At 38.2% G+C, this 17,370-nt stretch overlaps 1 pseudogene; it reads left to right on the forward strand.

The window, feature by feature from the left end:
- Positions 1 to 8,918: 8,918 nt before the first annotated feature.
- On the forward strand, positions 8,919 to 10,156 carry LOC109260626 (putative vomeronasal receptor-like protein 4; annotated as a pseudogene).
- The last annotated feature ends 7,214 nt before the right edge of the window (positions 10,157 to 17,370 follow it).

The raw sequence follows: 17,370 nt of genomic DNA on the forward strand, positions 1-17,370 counted from the left end.
GAAAATACTCCAGTTGGTTGCCTGAGATTTTTGGGGCCCCACGGAGAGAAGATGGCCATCCTCAGCTAGCCCCTCTCTGCTCAATGGCACAAAGATGCAGAGACTGGACTGGACTATGCACTAATGGCTGGTGCCCAACTCTTAACCAGCTATACCCTTCTCTGCATGGCAAGGGCAGTAAAGAAGATAGACTTGGAGAAGTTGCCATAAGTAAAACCTGCAAGAGCTATTCACATACAACTTGGAACTAGATTTCCAAGGATTTCTGGAACTGGGATTTCTCCAATGGAGTGGAGCTCAACAAAGAAGAAGCAAGCATACCTCACCCTACCCCATTACCATAGGCCACAGTGCAGCCACCTGGATGTACGCCTCCCTGATATCTTTCCTAAGGGGCAGGTCAGAGCTGGGACATAGGGTACCTCCAGTACAGGCGGGATGCTCTCAAGGATTCCCAGAAATGCCTGATGTTTGGGGAGGGGCCTGTGCAGGAGCCAGGGCTTTGAGTAAGTGGAAGTGAGAACAGTGGAAGTGAGCTGAAGGTGACATTCCATGTGCAGGCTGCTGGATGCATCATAGGCTTATGAATACATAAAAATGTCCTAGGATGGCAAAGGGGCTGTGCAGCAAGCTCAAATGGTGGGTCCATGTCCCTGGAGCTGGAGAAATAGAGGAGAGCTCAGGAATAGATTAAACATAAAATGAACACTAAACAAGATCAGGAGCAGGAGCAAAATAATGATGAAGACAAGGGGAAGGGGACAGACATTCTGAGTGGAAAGAGGTGGTTAGCATGTATGGGTAGGAAAAGGCTATGGGCTTGCTCTGACAGTTTATGAAACTCAGCAGTAGAAGGGAAGGCTGACCAAAAAATATGAAGCAAAGTAATATGATTTAGTTCATATGTGGAATTTAAAAACAAAACAAACAAGCAAAGGGAAAAAGTGAGAGAGAGAATCAAAGCAAGAAACAGATTCTTAACGTAGAGAACAATCTGATGGTTACCAGAGGAGAGGTGCACCTAAGGGGCGCCTGGGTGGCTCAGTCAGTTGAGCCTCCGACTTCGGCTCGGGTCATGATCTCGCTGTCCATGTGAGTTCAGCCCCGGATCGGGCTCTGTACTGACAGGTCGGAGCCTGGAGCCTGTTTCAGATTCTCTGTCTCCCTCTCTCTCTGCCCCTCCCCCACTCACACTCTGTCTGTCTCTGAAAAATGAATAAACCTTAAAAAAAGTGCACTTGTGATGATGAGCAGCTGGTATTGCATGGAAACGTTGAAATGCTATATTGTGCAACTGAAATTAGTGTAACACTGTATGTAAACAAACTTTAAGTTTTTGTAAATAAAAACTTAAAGAAAAAAATAGATGGGATCAAGTTGCAAAGGATCTTTCCTGTCACACGGTGAAACGGAACATTGGTGAAACGGAACATTGTTCTACGGACAGCCAAGAGCTATTTTGAAGTTGAAAGGACGTGAATTGATTCAGGCTAGAGAAGAAAAATGGTGACCACACTGACAGGCTATTTGGCAACATTTATCTTGACCTTTTTATTGTCCTTCCCCTGGGGTCCTCCACAGTGCCTGGGGAAAAAAGGAACTGTCACAGCAGAAATGCCAAGGCCACAGGCAGAGTCCACTTGTGTGACTCTGGATACAGCCCTGCTGAGATGTGGAAGGCAGACACCACCTGCTACTCTCTGCACATCAGGGTGCATCTCCAGCAAGGACAGGGCCCCGTGCCCCATCCACCGGCTGCATATGGGTACCTCCATTTGAAGTCCTCGGGAAGCACATAAAGGCCTGTATCCAAAAAAAGAATGACCTCTGTACTCCCGGAGGCTGTAAGTGGGGAGGGAAGAACTTCCACCTGCCCTTAGACAGTGAAGAACCCACCTCCTTAGAGCTTCTCTGTCAGTTCATTTAAACCAGTTCTCTTTGGTGTACCCTGGCCCTCACCAGGGGTTGTCTAAGGGAACTTGGGGGTGGGCCAGAGAATCCCCTCCACAGCACAAAGGCCACTCTCCAACACCACAGTGGGGCACTGGAGGAGATGCAACAAAAAGTCTTGCTGAATACACAATGAGATGAATTAATCCTCCTCTTTCCAGGAAAGACAGCAAAAGAAATGACAGTAAGAGGGGCTTATGATGAATTTGTGAGCACAGAGGCAGGCTTGGGAAGGATGGGGAGTCATGTCTTCTCCTTAGTTTGAAAAAAATCTGTTTTCCCTCATCTTCAGAGTCCATGCAGAAATGTGTGTCACCTCTATCTCCACCTCTCAGACTTCTCTCCTTTTATTTTTGGCCCCTAATCTTCACCAGTCAGCACCTGCTGCCATCATGCTTTTTCACATGGCATTCTACCACCTCTTCTCTCTGCCAATCCATGCTCTTTCCCCAAGACCCTGCTCATAACTCCTTCTTCCAGTATCTTTGTGGGTGAACTCTACCTCTCTTTGTGTACAAATATCTTCCTTCTCACTCTTCAAGTTGCCCCTCATAGTTTGAACTTGTATAAATGTCTCATAGGGACACATTTGTGTGTGTCTTGATGTGGCTCTATTTTCATCTATAATTCTGGCCCCTGGAGTTTAGGGACCAAGTCTCCTTGGCCTTTGCCATGTTCTCATACACCAGCAAATTACTCCTTACAAAGGAAGCTAGTCAGTTGTGTGGATTGACATATGAAAGAAGAGACAATTATTAACAAAGAAGGATTTTGCTCTGTACAATTCAGGGGCAGAAAGAATGGATTTGCTAATTTCTCATCGCTTGCTCCCTCCACCCCGCTCAGCCCAAAGCATGGCCCCCTGAGCTTTCCTCATTACGTAACTTCCTTTGTTGTTTTCCAAAAGCTCAGACTGAAAGTCCTGTGCCTGTCAGCCAGCATGAACCTGATGAGGGAAACAAAGGCAACAAAAATGTAGCTTGAATTAAATCTCCTTACAGCTTGCAGCCCACTAATAGACAACTGAAACATGCAGAGTGTGACCTTGCTCAAGCAACTCATGGCTGTCTTACCTCCTTAACGTTTTTGTTTTATCAAAGACTAAAAGTAATTCTATTTTAAAAGTAGTTAGCCTCTCAAGGTCCTGAAAGTCTTGTGTTCAAATTCCTAAGTGACTTAACACTATCCCTAACCCCCACTAACTTAAAAGTATACAATCAGTCACTCCTCACAACTCCAGTGCAGTTCTTTCTGCCCACAGATCCTGTCCTTGTGCTTTAATAAAATCACGTTTCTTGCACCAAAGACTTTCAAGAATTTTTTCTTAGCCTTTTGCTCAAGAACCCCATCATACCACTGTACATTTGTCATACAGATGGTAAAGCGCGCACACACACACACACACACACACACACACACACACACAGTGAGAGAGTGGGATAAGTACACTGTCTGCTCTCTGAGTTGCAGGCACACATCCTTAGCTGGGTCCTGGGAGGAGGGAGGGGTTTGGAGCAGCAAGGGCTTCACACACTGCACAACAAGCCTGAAGTCTACAAGGTCAATGGACATTTCTGGGATAACTTGAAGAGTGTTGCCCTAAGGCATCAGCATTAGGCACTCCCACCTCAGAAGACTTTCTTTGCAGTAGAGTTAGCCAGCATCCTCTCATAATATGCAGAACTGTGTAGAATGAGAATTGGTTGTAAAGAAGCTACCAGCTGAATGCAGGCCCTTTGAGAACAGCATTCACATGAATCCTTCCACTTGAAGGAAGGAAGTGGATGAACTCTGGTTACTATACTTTGATTATGCTTTTTCAGAGAGTTGGTCCAAACTTAGAGTTGGACAGAGACTGAATTATATAAGGAAGTTGTAATGAAAAAAAAAAAAAGATCTGATCTTAAAGATGGTGCTCCACATTCATGGACATCAAACCTGTGATTCTTTCTGCAGTAAAGAGAGAGCTCTATTATGTCATCTACACCAAAGCTGAAGAATTCTTGTATTCCTAGAATAAATTCTACTCAGTCCTGGTGTAGTACTTTTACAATATTCTTCTCTGTATACTAATATTTAATATCAGCTTTTCTTCTATATTCATTAGTGAGGTAGGTATGTAATTTCCCTACATTTAATTCTCTCCCCACTGCCACCCCCAGTATTATTCTCATCAATTTGAAGTAAAGATTATGTGGCTGGGGCACCTGGCTCAGTTGGTGGACCATGTGATTCTTGATCCCAGGTTGTGAGTTCAAGCCTCACCTTGTGTTTCTTAAAAATAAAATTATAAAAAAAAAAAGATTGCACAGCAATCTTAGAACAAATAATGAAACTTTCCATCTTCTTTGCCAAGAATTTTTTTTTTTTATGCACCACAGAACTGTTGGTTTTCTAGCATTAACTCAGGGAACCATCTGGACAAGAGCTTTGGGGACAAGTGATGCGTAACTATTATAAAAATATATTCAGTATCTGAATAGACCAGAATTGACAAATAAATCAATTTTCGTCATTTATATTTTCCTGTAAAATTATTCACCTTACCTGTATTTTCATATTATTGGTTTAAGTCCTCTGCAGAGCTCATCCTTGCTTGCAGTGGTGGAGTGTTTGGACCTTTAACTAAGTCTGATTTGATCTGTTTGTTGAAGTAAACTTGGAAAAAATGGGTGGAGCATGATCTCAAAAAAGGAGAAAAGGAAAAGGAACATTAAAAAAAAAGAGAATAAAAAAATATAAGGCTTATTCCAAAGAAAAAGAAAGGAAAAACTAAGAAGAAGAAAAGAGAAGAAAAGGAAAAAAAAAAAAAGGAAAAAGAACAGAATAAAGTGTGGTCAAAAGAGAGAGAGAGGGAGAGAGAGAAAAGGAAATGGAAAAACAAAAAGAAAGAAAGAAACATGATCCTGATTCCAAAAGAAAAAAAGAAGGTGGAAAAATAGGAAAAAAAAAAGAGTTGTCTGGTTTTTGTGCATGGGTGTGGGAGGCGGGTGCTGGCTGTGCTAGTTTGGAGATGAGGCCAGCTGCGATGGCTCAGAGTCAGTCTTGCCCCAGTAAATAAGCAGCTGCCAGGTTAGGAGGGGCAGGTAAGTGAGTCCTGCCTCCAGTGGGGGCTGTTTTGCTCTCTGAGGTCCCACCATGTTGGTGTTGGGGGAAAAATGCCACCATCCCAATCTTTCACCCCTAGACCAGGATTTTCAAACCTGCTGTTCAGGCAGCCCTCACAGAATAGTGAGGGCAGTCAGCTCACTCTGCCCCACAACTATCCTGTATTTTATCTTTGGCATATGGCTGAGATTCAAAACCTAAATTTTTAAAGGACCCAGCATGGCATGGATCTTCTCCCCTTGTTCAACATAGAGTCTCTCCACCTTGTTGATGAAAGGCCTTTGCCTGGCACCTGCAGGGTCTTTTGTCCTTGTGGAGTCAAGAAACCCTCTTCCAAAAGTACTCAACAAAGGCGACGGTTCTCTCCCAGTGCACCTCAGAGATGTCTACACCTCATTATGCACTCTGGGGCCAGCTCCCTCCTCCCCAGAAGTGCACACCACAGCTCCACTCCTGAGAAAGTCACACACTTCCAAAACCTCAGAGTTTGAGCTCCAAAAGCTGTTTGAAAAAAAGAACTGGAACACTCAGTACTTCTCCCTCCCCAGTCCATGGTCCAGAGAGGTTTTTCCTCTTGTGCTAACTCATTGCCACACTCTCTCAACCCTTCTCTCTTTCTAGCCCTTCTATCTCTACAGAAACGGTTCCCTCCCCTTTGTGGCATGGCCATTTTTCTCTCCCCCAATTCACTTCCACATACCTCACACCTGCCAAGCTGTCTCCCTTCCACTGTGGAGATCATTCTACTAGTCCTTAGATCAATATCCTAGGTGTTCCAAGTAATCAGACCACGGTAATCAGACCAGTTCAATAGAACTGTGTTTGAGGGATGAAGAAAGCCCAGGGTCCCCCTACTTTAGCGTCTTAAGCCTTCTCCTGTATATTCTATATATATTGTGTATATAACCCCTTATCAGAAATATAATTTGCAAATGCCTTCTCCCATTTGGTAGGTTGTCTTCTTGTTTTGTTGATGGTTTTCTTTGTTTAGCATGAGCTTTTTATTTTGGTGTATTTTCAATAGTTTGTTTTGCTTTTGTTTCATTGCCTGAGGAGACATATCTAGAAAAGTGTTGTTGCAGTCAGTGTCCAAGAGATTACTGCCTATTTCTTTTAGAAGTTTTATGTTTTCAGTTATCAAATTTAGCTATTTAATTTTTTTTTTCAGTTACCACAAAGGTATTTTTTTTTCTACCCAAGTTTAGGCATTTCATCCATTTTGAGTTTATTTTTGTGTATGTGGTTTTAGAAAGTGGTCCAGTTTCATGCTTTTGCATGTAACTCTAGTTTTGCCACCCCAAATTTATTGAAAGTACTGTTTTTTCATTGTATATTGTTGCCTCCTCCTTTTATATAAATTAAATAATAATATAAATGTGGAATTTTTCTGTGTTCCACCGATGTGTCTATTTTTTTGCGAGTAGTATACTGTTCAGATTTCTATAGCTTTCTAGTGTACTTTGAAATCTTGAATTGTAATGCCTCCATACTTTTTTCTTCTTTTTCAAGATTGCTTTGGTTATTGGAGATCTTTTGTGATTCCATATGAATTTTAGGATTTTTTTTTAGTTCAGTGAAAAATGTTATTGGTGTTTTGATAGGGATTGCACTGAATCTGTAGGTTGCTTTGGGTAGTGTGTACATTTTAACAATCTTTGTTCTTCCAATACATGAGCATGAAATATATTTTTATTTGTTTGTGTTATCTTCAATTTCTTTTATCAATATCACATAGTTTTCAGAGTATAGGTAATTCACGTTCTTGGTTAAATACATTCCTAAATTCTCTTTCTGCTACTTCATTATTAGTGTAGTGATATTCAATGGATTGCTGTACATTAATTTTATATAATAAAACTATTAATTTTTCAATTCTAATATTTTGAGCGGATTCTTTAGAGTTTTCTATACATAGTGTTGTGCCTTCTGCAAATAATGATGGTTTTACTTCTTCCTTAGCAATATGGATTAATTTTATTCTTTTTCTTGTCTGATTGTTCTCGCTAGGACTTCCAGTACTATTTTCAACAAAAGTGATGAGTATGGACATCCTTACTTTGATCCTAATATTAGAGGAAAAACTTACCTTTTTTCACCATTGAGTGTGGTGTTAGCATGGGCTTGTCATATATTCCCTTTATTATATCAATCTATGTTTCCTCTAAACACACTTTGTTGAGAGTTTTTATTATAAACAAAGGCTTTATATTGTCAAATACCTTATCTGCATCTATTGAGATGATCATATAATTTTTATTTTTCCTCTTGTTAATGTTATATATCACACTGATTGACTTCTGAGTATTTAAGCATTCTTGCATCTCTAAAATAAATCCCATTCAATGGTGGTAAATTATTTTTTAATGCAGTGCTGAATTCTGTTTGCTAATATTTTTTTGAGGATTTTTTTGCGTCTATATTCATCAGAGATTTGTGGCTATAGTTTCCTTTTGTTTTTGTAGTGTTTTTGTCTGATGTAGGTATCTGTAATTTTGGCCTTGTAGAATTAATTTGTAAGTTTTCTTTCCTTTTCTATTTTTTGGGATAATTTGAGAATAATAAGTACTAACTTGTCTTTAAATGCTTGTTGGATGGGGCACCTGTGTGACTCAGGTGGTTAAGCATCCAATTTCAGTTCAGGTCATGATCTTGAGGTTTGTGAGTTGGAGCCCTGCTTCAGGCTCTGTGCTGACAGCTCAGAGCCTGGAGTCTGCTTTGGACTCTGTCTCCCACTCTCTGCCCCTCCTCCACTTTCTGTCTCTCTCTATCAAAACTAAAAATAAACATTTAAAAAAATTTAATGTTTGGTAGAATTCACCTCTGAATCTACATCGTCCTGGAGACTGTTTTTTGAGAGATTTTTTTATTACTGATTCAATTTCATTATGAAAAAATTGAAGTTTTCTATTTTTTTTCCTGATTCAGTTTGGAAGATTATATGTTTCCCATAATTTATCAATTTATTGCACATTGTTCAATTTATTTACATATAATTTTTCATGTATTATGAAAGGAGGAAGGAGGAAGAAGAGAAAGTGCCACAGTATGTGTTGGAAGACTTATTTGGACATTCTTTTTTCTTTTTTTTTTTTTGTCAATTTATTTATTTATTGTCAAATTTACTTACATACAACATCCAGTGGTCATCCCAACAAGTGCCCTCCTCAATGCCCATCACCCATTTTCCCCTCCCCCTGCCCCCCCCCCCATTCACCCTCAGTTTATTCTCTGTATTTAAGAGTCTCTTGTGGTTTGCTTCCCTCCCTCTTGGACATTATTTTTTTCTTAATTGTCTGTTTTGGTGATTTTTTTCCCCAGTAGCATAAAGTTTACTTCAGTTCAACTATACAAACACCTATGAGTCCTTTATATGGCCATTACTATTATTGGTGCTGAATATAAGATAGGCTAAATTATGATATTTACAGAATAGTAAAACAAAACACAGAACAGTAAAACAAAAAGAAGAGGAAGAGGAAGAAGAGGAAGAAGAAAAAGAAGGAGAAGAAGAAGAGGAGGAAGAAGGAGAAGGAGAAGGGGAAATGCATGTATCACGGGAGTATGGGAAATGGGTACACATTATTACATTATTCTGGCATGATTGAGAGTATGTTGTGTGAGATTTCTTGATGATGATGATGATGACGATGATAGATGATAGATTGTAAATAGATACAGATACTCAATTTTATGTAGAAATAATGTTGACACTGTATTTCTAAGACTTTATACAACATAGGTTTACTGATTAACTGGGTGAAATAAAAAAAATGGTGATGATTTTGACTATAGCATAAATAACATGGATGGTGTGAGGTCTTTTTTTCTAGATGTACAAAATTCATTTCTTCTTTTCCACTATGATGATTGCACTTTCCATGCATGTTACTATTGAATTATGTCAATTTTTACAAGTTGGCATTGGAATCTTAGCCAACACCTTCCTCCTCTTCCACATCTTCACATTCCTTCTGGATCACAGACCTAAGCCCACTGACCTGATCATCTGTCACTTGGCCTTTGTCCACATAATGAAACTCTTCACTATGCTGTTTTTGTTGTCTAGAGCTGTTTGAATCACCAAACTTTCTGAATGATTTCAAATGTAAGGCTTTATTCTACATGAGCAGATTTGATGAAAGTTCTCTCCATCTGCATCACCTACCTCTTGAGCATAATCCAGGCCATTACAATCAGCCCTATCACCTCCTGGTTGGGTAGATTTAAACATAAATGCACAAATAACATCTTCCATTCCTTCATCATCTTGTGGTTTCTCGGTTTGTCTCTCAGTATTAATCCCATCTTTTTTACTGTTGCATCTTCTTTAAAATTTTTAAATATTTTTTTTTTTTGAGAGAGAGAGAGAGAGAGAGAGAGAGAGAGAGAGACTGAGCACGCGTCTGGGAGGGACAGAGAGGGAGACACAGAATCCGAAACAGGCTCCAGGCTCTGAACTGTCAGCACAGAGCCCAATGCGGGACTTGAACCCATGAACTGCAAGATCATGACCTGAGCCAAAGTCAGACCCTTAACCAAATGAGCCACCCAGGTGCCCCTACTGTTGCATCTTCTAATATGACCCAGACCAGTCTACTGAAAGTCAGTAAATACTGTTCACTTTTCCCTATAACCTCCAGCATCAAGGCACTGTTTTTCACTTTGACATTATACAGGGATGTCTACTTCATAGGAGTCATGCTTCTCTCAAGTACATACATGCTGACTCACTTGTTCAGGCATCAGAGGCGGTGCCAGCACCTTCACAGCACCAGCCTCTCCTCAAGAGTCTCCCCAAAGGAAAGAGCCAACCAGACCATCCTGTTGTTGGTGAGTTTCTTTGTGATTGTGTACTGGGTGGACTTCATCATCTGTAATCCTGTTAGGGGTGTGTGTCACCATCATCCTAGATTGCCAGAAGATTTGGGACAATGTCTATGCCACTGTCAGTCCTTTGGTACTAATTAGTTCTCACAAAAGAATAAAAATATGTTGCAAAAATGTGGGAAAATTACAATCAATTTTAAACAACTTATTCATGAAATAATTATCCAAAAACTTATTTTCTCTTTAATAAATTTTTATTTTATACACTAAATTCTTTGGTATTTTGTCTATGTGTATATGTTTAGATATTGCCTAACTCATGTGTAATTGTTAAGCACTCTAGCTTTTTAAATTTTCATATCACAATATCACAATATTATTAATTTCACAATGCCATTCTTTATTTACTATGCCATTTTTATATAATTATATTTAAACTCATTTTTGTGCCCTAACTATTGATGCAAAAAAGAAGGTAGAGTTAGTCCACAGTCTTGATAAAATCCAAAATGAATGGGATATTTCCCTATTTGTTTTATTCTGTACTTTCTTTGTCCCAAACAATAAATATGAGTAGTAATTACAGAAGTGATAGGTATATGGGGCGCCTGGGTAGTTCAGTTGGTTAGGCATCTGACTCTTGGTTTCGGATCAGGTCATGATCTCACCGTTCATGAGTTTGAGCACCACATCGGGATCTGTGGTAATAGTGAAAAGCCTGCTTGGGATTCTCTCTCTCTCTCTCTCTCTCTCTCTCTCTCTCTCTCTCTCTCTCTCTCTATCTCTCTCTCTTTCTCTCTCTCTCCTGCTCTCTCTGCCCCTCCTACGTCCTCTCTCTCTTTCTCTCAAAATAAATAAATAAATAAATACACTTAAAAGAAAAAGGAGTGGTAGGTATATTCTTCTTCCTACAATTTTATAATCTGTGACAGTGGTACTCATAAACTGCCCCCAAAGTCTCATTCTCCTACATTATTACTCTTTGTTTCTCCATCTCAATTTGCATGGAAACTTAGGAACAAAGAATACTACCAATTAGAATTAAATTCCTACATAGGTACAAATAATCTAAGTAAACTCGGGAGGGGATAGAAGACATGAATAGACCTGTAGCAAGTAAAGAGATTAGGGAAATATTTCACAAAGAAAAACCCAGACGCTATGGGCTCACTGATAAAGTTATCAAACATTTAATAAGGAATATTTACCAGCCCTTTATAAACACTTCAAAAGTGGGGAAGAACTGGGAAATTTACCAATTCATTTACCAGTTTATTTTATGAGGCCAGTTATTATCCAGATAATAGAATGAGCAACACCATCACAAGTAACCTACAGACCATGTATTTCATGAACATAGGCACATCCACTTTCCAAAAATAATGTGTAAACTGAATCCACCAGTGTATAAAAATAATTACACATTATGAACAAGTAGGATTATCTTTAAAATGTAAATTTGGTTTAACATCCAAAACTCAATTAATGTAATGCATAATATTGGTAAATTATAGGACTAAAAATAATTATTTCAATAAATATAAAATCATTTGACAAAACAAAGACCTGATCATTTTATTTTTATTTTATTTTATTTTTCCCCAAGTTTTTATTTAAATTCCAGTTAGTTAACATACAGTGTAATATTAGTTTCAGGTATAGAATTTAGTGATTCATCACTTACATACAACACCCGAAGCTGATCATTTAAAAACCCTCAGATAACTAGCTGTATAAGAGAACTGTTTATATCTACCAAAGCACATCTAAGAATCATGTACAGCTAATGTCATATTTAATCATGAATAAACAGGTGTTTTATTTTTTATTTTTAAAGCTTATTTAAATATAGTAAATAAACAATGTTACATTAGTTTCAGGTGCGTAACATAGTGACTCAACAACTGTATATGTCATTATGCTGTGCTCACTACAAGTAGTTACCATCTGTGACCATGCAATACTATTAAAATACAATTGACTGTATTCCTTCTGCTGTAACTTTTATTCTCATGACATTGTGTGACCGGGAGCTTATTTCTCCCACTTCCCCTTCACCCATTTTGCTACGCCCCAACTATCTCTGTCTTGGCAACCATCACTTTTTCTCTGTATTTATATGTGTAATTCTACTTTTTGTTTATTCATTTGTTTTGCTTTTTAGATTCCACATATAAGTGAAATTATATAGTGACTTATTTCATTTAGCATAATACCCTCTGGGTCCATCCATGTTGTCACAAATGGCAAAATTTCATCCTTTATTATGACTGAGTAGTATTCCATTGTATATCATGTGAAATGAAGATCTATATTACATTTCCCTTCCCTATATCACATTTCCCTTCCCTATATTACATGTCCTTCCCTAAGGACATTAATGTCCTTAAATGATGGACATTTGGGCTGTTTCTGTTAAAAGGATTGCCCACCACAATCAAGTGGGACTTATTCCACAGATGCAAGGATGACACACAGTCACAAATCAATCAATTTGGTAGAGCACACTAAAAAAAAACAATGATAAAATCATATGCTCATTTAAATAGATGCAGGAAAATCATTTGACGAAATTCAAAATAAGTTTATAATAAATACTCTAAACAAAATAGGTTTGGAGAGGAAATACCTCAACATAATAAAAGCCATATACAAAATACCCACAGTGAAAATCATCCTCAATGGGGAAAAACTGAGAACTTTCCCCTAAAGTAAGGAAGAAGACAAGGATGTCCACTCTCACTACTTTTATTCAACATAGTACTGAAGTCCTAGCCACAGCGAAAGGCACCCATATTAGAAAAGAAGTCAAACTGTCACTATTTGCAGATGGGATACTATAAAACCATTAAAAATAACAAGTGCATGTATTTTATGCTACAGTTTATGACCAAGAGAAGAATGTCCAATTACACCACTTCTATCCAAAATTATACTGAATAGAATACCATGTAACATGAAGAAACAAATGGCTTCCAGATTGGAAACCTATGCAGATGACATTATCTTTTACATACTATTTGCAAGGTTAATCAGGAAAAACCCACTAAAACTAACAAGTTAGTTGTACAAATTGGAGTATAGAAGAGTAACATACAAAATTAGTAGAATTATTATACACTAAGAATAAAAAATCTCAAAATTGTATATTTTATTTAAATTGTAGTTAGTTAACATACACTGCAATATTGGTTTCAAGAGTAGAATTTAGTGATTCATCACTTACATACAACACTCAGTGCTCATCACAAGTGCCCTCCTTAATACCCATCACCCATCTAGCCCATCTCCCACCCACTTCTCTCCATCAACCCTCATTTTTTTCTCCATCACTAAGAGTCTCTTGTGGTCTGTATCACTCTCTCTTATTTTTCTCCTTCCCATATATTCACCTGTTTTGTTTCTTAAATGCCACATGAGTGAAATCAGATAGTATTTGTCTGTGAGTGGCTTATTTCACTTAGCATAATACATTCTAGCCCTATCCACATCATTGTAAATGGCAAGATTTCCTTCTTTTGGTGGCCGAATAATATTCCATTTTATATGTATGCCACATCTTCTTTATTCATTCATCAGTCGATGGACATTTAGGCTCTCTCCATTGTTTGGCTTTGTTGATAATGCTGTTACAAATATCAGGGTGCATGTACCCCTTTGAATCTGTATTTTTGTATCCTTAGGGTAAATACCTAATAGTGCAATTGCTAGGTCATAGGGTAGTTCTATTTTGAATTTTTTGAGGAACCACCATACTGTTCCTCAGAGTGGCTACACCAGTTTGCATTCCCACCCCAGTGTTAGAGGGCTCCCCTTTTTCTGCATCCTCACCAACACCTGTTATTTCTTGCGCTGTTAGTTTTAGCCATTCTGACAGGTGTTAGTCAGTATCTCATCATTGTATTGATTTGTATTTCCCTGATGATGAATGATGTCAAGCATCTTTTCATGTGTCTGTTAGCCATCTAGATGTCTTCTTTGGAAAAATGTCTATTCATGACTTCTGCCTATATCTTAACTGAATTATTTGTGTTTTGGGTGTTGAGTTTAATCAGTTTTTTATACATATTGGATACTAACCCTTTATCAGATATGTCACTTGCAATTATCTTCTCCTATTCTGTAGGTTGTCTTTTAGTTTTGTTGATTGTATCATTTGCTGTGCCGCAGCTTTTTATTTTGATGAAGTACCAATAGTTCGTGTTTGCTTTTGTTTCCTTTGCCTTCAGCGAGATATCTAGTAAGAACCTGCTATCACTGAGGTCAAAGAGGTTGCTACCTGTGTTCTCCTCTAGGATTTTGATGGCTTTCATCCATTTTGAATTTAGTTTTGTGTGTGGTGTAATAAATTGGCCCAGTTTCATTCTTCTGTGTGTAACTGTCCAGTTTTCCCAATACCATTTGTTGAAGAGACTGGCATTTTTCCAATGGATATTCCTTCCTGCTTTGTCACAGATGAGTTGACCATATAGTTCTAGGTCAATTTCTGGGTGCTCTATTCTGTTCCATTGATCTATGTGTCTGTTTTTGGGCCATTACCATACTGTCTTGATAACTACACCTTTGTAATATAGCTTGAAATTTGGAATTGTGATGCCTCCAGTTTCATTTTTCTTTTTCAGGATTGCTTTGGCTATTCGGGGTCGTTATGGTTCCAAAAAAAATTTAGGATTGTTCTAGCTCTGTGAGAAATTCTGGTGGTATTTTGATAAAGATTGCATTAAAGCTATAGGCTGTTTTGGGTAGTATAGACATTTAACAGATTTATTTAACATTTACCTATCTGTCTATCTGTTTATCTCTCTATCATCTATCTATCATCTATTTATCTATCATCTATCTATCTATCATCTATCTATCACATGTCTATCTGTGTTTGTTTTGCCAATACATGAACATGGAATACTTTTTTATTTCTTTGCATCCTCTTAGATTTCTTTCATTAAGTTATAGTTTTCAGCATACAGATCTTTTACTGTTTTAGTTAGGTTTATTTCTAGGTATCTTATTGTGTTTGGTGCAATTGTAGATGGGATCAATTCCATGATTTCTTTTTCTCCTGCTTCATTATTGGTGTATAGAAATGCAACACATTTCTGCATGTTGATTTTATATCCTGCGACATTGCTGAATTCATGTATTAGTTCTAGCAATGTTTTGGTGGAATCTTTTGGGTTTTATACACAGAATATCATGCCATTAGCAAGTAGTCAGGGTTGACTTCTTCCTCATTGATTTGGATGACTTTTATTTCTTTATGTTATCTGACTGCTGAGGCTAGACTTCCAGTACTATGTTAAATATGAATGGTGAGAATGGACACACTTGTCATGTTCCCGACCATAGTGGAAAGGCTCTCAGTTTTTCCCCATGGAGGATGACATTAGCTATGGGTCTTTCCTATATGGCCTTTATGATGCTGAGGTATGTTCCATCGATCCCTACTTTGTTGAGAGTTTTTATCAAGAATGAATGCTGTATTTTGCCAAATGCTCTTTCTGCATCTATTGAAAGGACCACTTATGGTTCTTATCCTTTCTTTTATTAACGTGGTATATCACTTTGATTGGTTTGCAAATATTGAACCAGCACTGCAGCCCAGGAATGAATACCACTTGATCATGATGAATAATTCTTATAATGTACTGTTGAATTCGATTTGCTAGTATCTTCTTGAGAATTTTTGCATCCATGTTCATCAGGGATACTGGTCTGTAATTCTCCTATTTAGCTAGGTTTTTGGTTTTGGAACCAAGGTAATGCTGGCTTTGTAGAGTGAGTTTGGAAGTTTTCCTTCCATTTCTATTTTTTGGAACATTTTGAGAAGAATAGGCATTAACTCTTCTTTAAATATCTGGTAAAATTCCCCTGGGAAGCCATCAGGCCCAGGAATCTGGTTTGTTGGGAGATCTTTGACAACTGATTCAATTTTTTTGCTGGTTATGGGTTTTTTTCAAATTTTCTGTTTCTTCCTGTTTCAGCTTTAGTAGTGTGTGAATTTCTAGGAATTTGTGCATTTTTGCCAGATTTCCCAGTTTATTGGCATATAATTTTTCATAGTATTCTCTTATAATTGTTTGATTTCTGTAGTGTTGGCTGTGATCTCTCCTCTTTCATTTGTGATTTTATCTATTTGGGTCCTTTCTCTTTTCTTTTTGATAAGTCTGGCTAGGGGTTTTTCAGTTTTGTTTATTCTTTTGAGGAACCAGATCTTGGTTTTATTGATCTGTTGTACTGTTTGTTTTTATTTCTATATCATTTTTTTCTTCTCTCATCTTTATTATTTGCCTTCTTATGCTGGCTTTAGGCTTTATTTGCTGTTCCTTTTCTAGATCCTTTAGGTGTAAGGTTATACTGTGTATTTGGGACCTTTCTTGCTTCTTGAGACAGGCTTGAATTGCAATATACTTTTCTCTCAGGACTGCCTATGCTGCATCCTAAAGGGTTTGGACTGTTGTGTTTTTATTTTCATTGGTTTGCATGTATTTTCAAATTTCTTCTTTAATTTCCTGGTTAACCCACTCATTCTTTAGTAAGATGTTCTTTTACCTCCATGTATTTGAGTGTTGTCCAAATTTTCCTTGTGGTTGACTTCAGCATTTATTGAACTGTGATCCTCCAAAGTAGAGCCTCTCCATCCTGCTGATGAAAGGCCTTTGTCTGGTACCTGCAGCATATTTTATCTTTGGGGAGGCAATAAACTCTTCCAAAAGTACTTCTGGAAGGGGACTGTTGTCTCTCAGAGCACCCCAGAGGTGTCTACACCATGCTATGCACTCCAAGACCAGTTCCCTCCTCCCCAGGAGCATACTCCATGGCCTTGCTCCAGAGAAAGTTGAGCACTTCTAAAACCTCAGAGTTTGAGCTCCAAAAGCTGTGCATGGTCCATAAACATTTCTGCAGCCATGGGTCCCAACTCTCAGCACCACCTCTGTCAGTGCCATCTACTTTCGTGCCCCCGCTCACTTTACCTTGGGTTCCACCAACCACTTAATAATCAGATCGGGGGGCAGGCTTAAAAGCAACAAAAATGATAATCTCATGATTTTTAAAACTCTATAACTGTTCCTTTTGTCTCTAATATTAATGTGCCACCCCCTTTCTTCCTTCCTTCTCTCTTTCAAAGTATTGCTAAAAAGTTTATTTTATTGGGGGCACCTGGGAGGCTCAGTCAGGTAAGCATCTGAGTTCAGCTCTAGTCATGATCTCACTGTTCGTGGGTTCGAGCCCCACACCAGGCTCTGTACTGACAGCTCAGAACCTGGAGCCTGCTTCAGATTCTGTGTCTCCCTCTCTGTCTGTCCCTCCCTTACTTGGCTCTGTCTCTCTCTGTCTCACAAAAATAAATAAACATTTTAAAAATTTTATTTTATCGGCTTTTTTAAAGAAAAATCTATTGTTTTATTGAAATTATTTCCTATTTCTTTGATAGCTGTTTTTATCTTTCTTGAGATAGGCCTGGATTGCAATGTATTTTCCTCTCAG

This window comes from Panthera pardus, unplaced genomic scaffold, assembly GCF_024362965.1.
Source record: "Panthera pardus isolate Hobbes unplaced genomic scaffold, ASM2436296v1 HiC_scaffold_2, whole genome shotgun sequence".
In the NCBI taxonomy this organism is placed as follows: domain Eukaryota; kingdom Metazoa; phylum Chordata; class Mammalia; order Carnivora; family Felidae; genus Panthera; species Panthera pardus.